The 9,232-nt window shown below is 34.7% G+C and overlaps 1 long non-coding RNA gene across 1 annotated transcript; it reads right to left on the bottom strand.

The window, feature by feature from the left end:
• Positions 1 to 4,978: 4,978 nt before the first annotated feature.
• On the bottom strand, positions 4,979 to 9,229 carry LOC145725975 (uncharacterized). The gene is made up of 4 exons (XR_014177455.1): positions 8,868 to 9,229; positions 8,227 to 8,355; positions 8,067 to 8,155; positions 4,979 to 8,014 (listed from the first exon to the last, which is right to left on the bottom strand). It is a non-coding gene; the product is annotated as an uncharacterized LOC145725975 (long non-coding RNA).
• Positions 9,230 to 9,232: the final 3 nt, after the last annotated feature.

The following is a 9,232-nucleotide window of genomic DNA, read 5'->3' as shown; positions in this document are numbered from 1 at the left end:
GGGCCAGAAAACAATGCCGGACAATTATCGTGGAATAACGCTTCTCAACAGCATCCTCAAAGCCTTTTGTTAGACTTTGTTAGAAGAAAGAAACAAAACTATACAAATTCGCGAAGAACAGCAAGGTTTTAGAAAAAAAACAGGTCTACTATTGATGCTATCTTCATTGTGAAGCAAATAACAGAAAAATCTCTAGACCCACGCGCCAATATTCTTTGGCTGGGAATGCGGCCTCAGATAGATGGGTCAAGCAAGACTACTGCTTGTTACCCTCCAATCCCTGTAGACCAAAAGGGTAGGTCTGGAAGAGGAAGTCGCTACAAGTCCAGCAATTTTCCCTTTCGGGAAGTTCCCAGAGTTGCATCGGCATCCTTTGTCCTGGGAGAGGGATGCCCCCGCTGACGGAAGGGCTCTTATGGCGCTATTGTTTTCGTCCATTTCTTCTTTCTTCGTCAGCTTGTCCATCTCTGGTGGTCGTGGCAAAATCTCTAAAGTTCAATAAACCAGCTTATATGTGCTTTGTCGACATGACTAAAGCTTTCGACCGGGTGCAATTGGAGGACAAAATTGAAATAATGCGAGAAAAAATAATTAACCAGATATTAATAAAACTAATAAACGAGACCAATAACCACTGTCGGACTAGTATAAAAGGAGGACATTTATTAACTGAAGAAGTGCAAATACGCACAGGAATAAGACAAGGAGACCCACCTAGCCCATTTATATTCAACATGATTATGGACAAAATTGTCTAACTTAAAGGAGCGGGTACAAAATGGGGAACACTTCTTCAATGTTGTCTGCTACGCAGATGATGCAGTGCTCATTGCGGATTCTGAAGACGACCTTCAGAGATTACTTCACTTCTTTAATCAATCAGCAAAACAATACAATATGGTCATTAACACAGACAAAACCAAATCCACCATCAAAAGAGCCAACAAGATGCAAACTGGAGATTGACCAGAAAATTGTAGTGTCAGTTTTAATACTTAGGAGCTGTGATAATAAGTTATGGAATGGTCAGAAAACAAACTATGAAGGCGTCTCGAATATCAGGATGCCTAAGAGACATTGTGTGGAGAAACAAATACCCCAACATAAACAGTAAAATAAGAGTATATAAATCGATAATCAGACCTGTCATAATGTATGCAGAAGAAAAGAAGAAAACATTACAAATGATGCGAACGGTTGAAATGAAAATAATGAGAAGTATACACGGAAAAACACTACACGACAGAATCAGAAGCGAAGACCTTAGACAACGGAGCGAGATAGAGGACATAGAAAGGTGGGTAAGACAGAGAAGAAAATACTGGAATAAACACGTAAATAGATTTGTAAAAAATCGCAAAAACAAACAATCCTGTCGGAAAACGAACCCAAGGCAGGTCTCCAAAACGCTGGAAAGAGTGCTGGACATCAACGTCCGAAGAGGCATATAGGACAAAACAGAGAGATAGACATATTAGAAAGAAAGAAGAAGAAGAAGAAGATTATATTTACTCTTAACTCTGATTTATTTTTGTTATTCCTTACATATGTTCATGGTCTTGTTCTGTCACTGGTGGATTGGCAATGTAGCAAGCACTTTTTTCTAGGGTCACTTTTTTAATCTTTTTTGATTTTCTACTGATACATCTTAATTCACTGAACCTGTCTAAGAAACAATGTAAAAAGTTGATTTTTTGTCAGCCTACGCCACTGTCATAAGACTCTTTTACTCAAGTTTGTTCGGTCACGATCTTTCAGATGGCAATTGTATGCAGTTTATGCAGACTTGCCAAAAAATGCCCCTTTCTACATGAAATAATGTATTAAACGACAATAGCCGTGATGTTTCTATTTTATCGTCTCTAAGGGGGTGGGACGAATGGTAACTAATTTTATTGCGGCATAGACATTAATGCCCTTTTGGCCTGCGTTTGCATTTCCACACAATTCAACATCGACCAAATTGCCTGTATTAGTCAGAGTTTAAAGTAAAAACGTCAAGCTGTTATTTATATTTAATAAATTGTCATATGGAAATCAGTTGGAAAAAAAGTTTAGTATCGTATGTATCATATTTTTAATTCATTACACAGCAGAAAAATAAATAGCCACTCTTAAGGAATATTTCGGATGGCAACGGCATCGTAGACGTCGCGCGTCGTCGGCGTCGTCGAGGCGTCGACCTCTATCTAACAGTCGGCCGATTCGCGATAAATGGAGGAACCGCTCTCTTTCCCCCTTATCTTCTCTTTTACTTTTTTACATTATCATCTGCATCAATCTGTAAATCTGTATGAGCTTCAATAAGTAAAACGGTCTTTATTTCTCTTGTTGCAAACTATCGGCTTTGATTGTTATTCGCATTCGAGGGCTAATGATTCAGCTTTATTATCCCTCGCAGAACTACCATTCTGTTTTTTTTTGCTTTAACTTGCCACAAATAAAGCAACTTTGTTTATCACAATAAATTATAATTAATTATTAGGGATTTAGCGTGTTAATAATAATTCAACCTATTTAAAAAGGTGAGAGAAAATGGAAGTATTAAAGATAAAAAACTGGAAGAGTTACAAAGTGGTCAAGTGTAGAAAGCAGGGGAAGAAAGTAAATACGTCTAGTAGGTAATAGGTAGGTGAGTGATACTAAATTATAATACATACATTTAATTTTTAATTGATATTATAATTTTATGTCTTGTACTAATATAAGTGTTATACCACAGTTTAGAGTTTAATAATATGTCGTTTTAACATTTTAAACCTTCCAAATACTTCCATCAGAGATATCCAAAATTAAAACTACATTTTAAAATTTACTTTTTATATTTTTATTGATTTTTTTGATAAGATAACAATTAATATACATTTGATAAGATACAATAAATAACAATTTTTCTCCTCTACAACGCGACAATATCATATTTGAGATCCGACGTTTCGGTTTTTGGTTACCATATTTATTTTTCTTATAACAGATTATTTTATTTTTATAATATGAGAGATGACGTAACTTGGAATAAATTCGCTATAATTAAATTGACTCGTTTTTTCAAAAATTGCGGAAAGAAGGTCAACTATAACTTTTCCTTTAACATTTAACATTATTTTTAATAAACATTACTAAATCAATGAAGTAACTGTTCGAAGAGTCCTCCATTCTGTTGCACGCAATACCCTAATCGCTAATTAATGTCTTGCTTCACATTTTCTAATATCTCAGGTGTTATGAATTGGCATTCATGTCTAATTCGTTCTTTTAAATCTTCGATGTTTCCTGGTTTCGATAAACCTTATTTTTAAGGTAACCCCATAAAAAAAATCTAATGGGGTAATGTCTGGAGATCTCGGGGGCCATCGGCCCTCTTCTTCCAATACACCTGTTGTGTGGAAATGTTCTGTCAAAAAAAAGTTTGGGAAGATTGGGATGGGAATTGACCCCTGAAGAAGTATCACCCTGTACATATTCACTGTAATGTATACACTGTAATAATTGTGGAAACACTAAAGAGTAGTGTATGTAGAAAAATTAATCTTGCTATGTCAAAAATGAATGAAGTTATGTAATAAAACCTTTAAAAAATTTGAAACTTTATCACCCTGTATCTCGGTAACAACGCATTTTCGAACACAACTTTCTGCTTAAAATGTTTTTATTCTTGATGAACTAATTTAAAGTATTGTAGATAGTAATTGAAGATAAACCCAAAGAATATTTCCGAAGATCGACGCAAAAAGAAGAATTTTTGAATAATGTTAATTTTGTTATAATAATTTGAAGAATGGTCAATTTTTTCGAATTCTAACCTAATTTTCAAGGAAACAAACAACTGTTAAACATCAATTAAATGTTTTTACAATGACAATAGTACTTACAAAGTCTGTCTATATTTTTTGTAATTTAACTTTGAGAATATACCGAAAGCTTTCCCTTCGATATTTGATCTTAAAAGTCTAATAATTTCAGTAATCTACTGATTTTAAAATTGTCAGTTTGGTATTTAAAATTTTCTGGAATAACCTTTCTAAAAGTATTCCAAAAGTTTTCCAGTTGAAATATACTTAAAACGCGGAATTTCACTAAACTACTGATTTTACAATTATTATCAATTTTGGGACCTAAATTTACTAAAATAACATTTCTGAGAATATCTTAAAAATTCTCTAAAATCATTTTAAAATATTCGTAGTTTAACTTCTCAATCTATGGAAAATTGAGCTTTTCAATTGACAATTGAATAATCGGTAGATTACTAATTGAAAATGTAAAATTTGAATATGGCGCCTATAAAAAAAATGAAAGTTTGCAAACGTTGTAATATACAGTGTGTCCAAGATAAGGAAGCACTGTATGGTTATTTGTGAAACAACAAATTCAATTAGTTTTTAATTAGAAATAAGTTGCACAATTAGGATGCCGTATAATACATTACGTTTTCAAAGATATAATATTTGGTTTATCTTTGGAAATATTTACAAGAAATGTGTAGTTTTTTTGTTTTCACATACTTATTTCAAATTATATTAAAAAATGTCAATAATTTCTCTTTGCATTACCCCATTTTAGTCAACAGCTCATTTTCTGGCCTTATCCTCATGATGTAAATAACACAAAGTAATGTCCTTTCATAGCCTACGAGTTAGACCACAAAGGATGTTCTATGAGGAGCTTAGAGCCCAGAAATCTTATGGAGTTAGACAGTAGAAGGAATTGCTCGTTCAGATGTACCAGTGAGAAAAATGCAGAAAAAATCAGCCTTTTTGGAAAAACAATAAAATCTCTCTTTCCATTATGTTTAACAAATTTATTTTTCCGCTAGGCTGACACTATGAACACTAAGAACCTGAGAAAACTGTTAAAATTGTAATCACCTAGTTCAAACCCAAGTATCGTCTGCAAATTGACCTACCAGATAAGAATAAAATTGGTTCCCGAGGTCATTTACAGGCTGCTAACCATGAACTGACCTTTGTGAACCACCTTATCATACATCCTGCATGGTAGATATTTTTGATTCCATGATTCACCTTGTCAAACGCTTTAAAGTAATAACAACATTACTATTGAAAAGTTATATTTCAGTCAAATTAATTAAATAACGATTGGGAGGTAATGTTCAGTTCATGTACCTCTTCACTTCATTAACTTTATATTTAGAACGTCTTTTTGTAAAACAAATTTTAACAATCGAAAACCAAAAAGTTCTAATTTCCATTAACAGTTCATTTCAGAAACGAACAGATAATTGGTTTTATTGTCACTGCAAGCAATCAACGGAAAATGTGGGCTTTCTGCAGCACTTCTAACCGTAAATCTTAACGAAGAAGGACTTTCTACTCCACACTTATCACTCAAGTTTAAAGTTCAAGATTTACATCTTTAAAATTACTCTAATTCCAGAAAATAACTCCAATACCTACTGTTTACAGCAGTTTTTGTGGACCTAAGGTTTACTAAAAAAAAAATTTATAAATTAAAACCATCAGACAATATTGAAAAACCAAGGACACTAAAACTACCTTTATCATAAACTGAGAAGACTGAAATCAGGTAATAAGCAAGCTATTTGAAGTTAAATGGGCCATCCGACCTTCAAGTTACCAAAATTCATCCTCTGTGTAGGAAATCTTTTAGGTGATCCCAAATAAAACATGATGAACTCCCAAACTTTTCCAATTTTGTTCTGGAGGCCAAAGCAACGTTCACAACCAATAAAGCCATAAAAAAACTCACATAACTCTTCTTACATATTTGGGCAGTCTAAATTCTACATTTTCTTCGTTGTAATCATTTAAATCATCGATTTTCAGAGGGTACGTTTGGACATAACTGGTTCACTCTAAACTTATGTTACCCAATTGATTAGTAAAATATTAGTTGCATATCAGTCACTTAGTTTACTACATGCTCAGACAGTATGTCAATTAATTGCTGGTAATTGATGGATCTATTTCATGGCCTCCCGGATCACCAAATCTATTTTTTTCTTTTGAATATCAAGAAGCAGAATATGCTAATAAAATCATTAAGTTCCTTGTCAAGAAGCATATTCTCTCTCTATTCTAGTTTTTTTTTTCACTGTTGGACTTTCTACGAGTTACACAATACTGTTTATCCACCATCAAAGCCAGATTTTCCAGAATCAAAACAAGGTTTATTATCTCAAACTTTTAGGACTATAAGCTAATTGCTAATTTGAATTTCAAATGTGATCACGATTTATATAGGTACGTCAATATAACGTAGATAATTAAATGGTCTGTTGACCAATAAAGCCATCAGTTCTATAACGTGAAACTCAATGAATTAGCTTATTATTCGCAATATTGCACCGGATAAATCTTAATCGATCCAATTGAAACTTGTTAATCACATCTGGAGTTGTGTGATAACTAGACTAAACTAGATGATTGCCAGTTTTAGTTAGGATTTTTTATAATTATTGTCATTGACCGAATTAATCTCAACAACAATGTTTGTAAATGTTTTTCAAGAAATACAAACTTGTTTGGTCTTTGATCATTCAAATTATTCATGTGAAAGTAAAGGTAAAATCACTGAAGGTAGATCATTATTGTAAAAAGATGTACTCACACTAACTCACAGAAGAAAAATTGTTGAATTTTGGTTTAAACCAGCTCAAGGAAGGTTTAGTAAAACTGGTCTGCTAAACATTTTGTCATCACACATCAAAGGTAAAACCTTCGAAGAGATCGACAGAAAACTTGAGGAAGCCTTGAGCACAATGAGCAAATAGTACAAGGAAAACTCTCTAAAACCGAATCTTGCTAAAACCCCGGTATATATGTGCTTTTCACCTGAACACGCACTTAGCACATAAAAAACTTAATGTATCCTGGGAAATAACCTCCTTAGGAAACTCGCAGGGATTAAGTGGGGTGCAAACCCAAGCGCCCTAAGGACTACAACGGAGACTTTGTGTTTTTCGACAGCGGAATACGCTTGTCCAGTGTGGAGCAGATCTAAACATGCAAAACAGGTCACAACCGCACTAAACGAGACATGCCGAATTGTGACTGGTGGCATGAAACCTACCCCTATACCCTTACTATACCAAGCTGCAGGTTTTGTCTCTCCAGAAGACCGACGCGAGGCAGCTCAACATGTCGAAAGATTCAAACAAGTGTTTGATGAAAGACGCCTTCTCCATAATCTTGAGGAACCCCATGGAACCAGCCGCTTAAAGTCTAGAAAAAGATTTATGCGCAACACAGGAATAGAACCACCAGCAAATTTCCTAATCCAACAAGAACCGCCCCGAGGGATGAATCTGGAATGGAAGACATGGCGAACCCATAACTGCATGCGGACTGGTGTTGCTCCCGATAAATCTAATCTGGCAAACTGGAAAATAACAGATTCTGACGAGGTGCTCTGCGACTGTGAAGAAATACAGACCACCGACCATCTAAGAACATGTATGCACTATCCATCAAAAGGCACCCTTGATGATTTATGGCTTGCTAATACTGAAGCCCTGGACGTAGCCCGATACTGGGCAGAAAAACTGTAGAAAAAATTAAATTTTTGGATCTGGATTCGAAAAAGTAAAGTAAATACCGTCTGGGACACTCCGAATACCCAATTAAGTGGTATGCAAATGATTCCAAGATACACAGGGAAATAGGAACAAGAGTATTTTTGGCCAAGACCAAATACTAGTAGCCAATGGAAAAATACCCCAGTATCTTTCAATGCAGTATTTCGGCCACATAATGCTTCAGTATAATCCTGCTACAGGAAAAATCTTACAAGGCAAAATTAACAGAAGGAGATCACCAGGCCGAAGAAAAATATCTTATTGGTTGGCAAATCTTAAAACCTGGTTTGACACATCATCAGCAGTACATTTTCAAGTTGCCATCAACAATAATTAAGTCACTTTGCAAGAATTGAGGGAAATGAGATTCTGGCTCTGGAGCCAACATTTTGGCTAAAAAAAGACCGGGACTTCTTTTACAGGACCAAAACCTTTCTATGGCTTGGAGGATCATACCTGTAAACACGAACTCAAATAAATCAATCCAAAAGGTCAGGAAGCAACTCACTGGATTGACCCATTTTAAGACACTTCTTGGAGGTTACAACTGAGAAAGAACTCCCTTCCCTTCCTGAACACCTGCTTTGTGAGTGCAGTCTAAAACAAAAAACCATCTTGTTGGGTAGCAGCATCATCAATAATGGAGAGATTTCTTCTTTAAAACTTACTCAGCTACTGGATTTATTGATAGGTCTTGAAGCTGGAGAAGAAACAGTGATGAGACTAGCCTCAGCCCAGATCCTAGTAACCGATGGCACAATAAGTCTCAAGCCCGCAGTTCATTGTCACCCCGACAGCTACAAATTACAATTTACAATCTACAATGGGACAATAAAAATATATTTTGAACTAAGATGCTAAATAGGACATTGGTTGGTCTATACTGGTACCTAATATTGGTGCATTTAGGACAAGAATATTCTCAGCAATCTAAATATAGGCCTTTACTGACCTTCAACAATATTTTTTGGAATTAATTTTGTTTACTTACTGTCAAATTTAACAAGTCTCTTACTCATACAAGACCATAAATCTGGATATAGCCTAGGATAAAACATGAAAAGGGATATTAAGATTACAGCCAGAAAATGTTTTCGACGTTTTTTGGTTTGTAATAAATAACCCAAAAACAAATATCTAAAATATTATTCTTAGACCATGGTGATTAAGGACATTTATAGGAACAAATATGGTATGGTTATCAAACTTTAGTTGACATTCATTTTATTAAAAAAATATTCTATATCTATCTATTATCAGGTGAATCGATAAGATGGTAGCTTATCTGTATTTGATTGTATTTACTTACACAAAATGTAAATGTAGTACAGATACAAAGTTGAAAAAAACAAAATAAATGACGTATAATTATTACGTCTTGTCTGTCACAAATCCCTACACTGTGTAAAGTGTCACATTCAAAACTGACCAGTTGAACAAAAATCAAAATGGCGGACATACGCCATTTTGATTTTTGTCGTCACATATCCTGCCCTCTTCTCCTCCTACATGGAAACATTAAGCGGCCTTAAAGGCCACTAATGCGGTAGTAAGAATAAAGGCACGTGCAATTTTATCGATTTCATGTGGATTTGCCGGTTTTTTTCGCCATATATTAGTTGAGATGGCGCAGCGGTCGTATTATCGAAAAACAGCTGACGATATTCTGTTGGG

Source organism: Ips typographus, linkage group LG3, assembly GCF_016097725.1.
Source record: "Ips typographus isolate SLU linkage group LG3, UJ_Ityp_2.0, whole genome shotgun sequence".
Classification (NCBI taxonomy): domain Eukaryota; kingdom Metazoa; phylum Arthropoda; class Insecta; order Coleoptera; family Curculionidae; genus Ips; species Ips typographus.
This window is presented reverse-complemented; position numbering and strand designations above follow the sequence as displayed.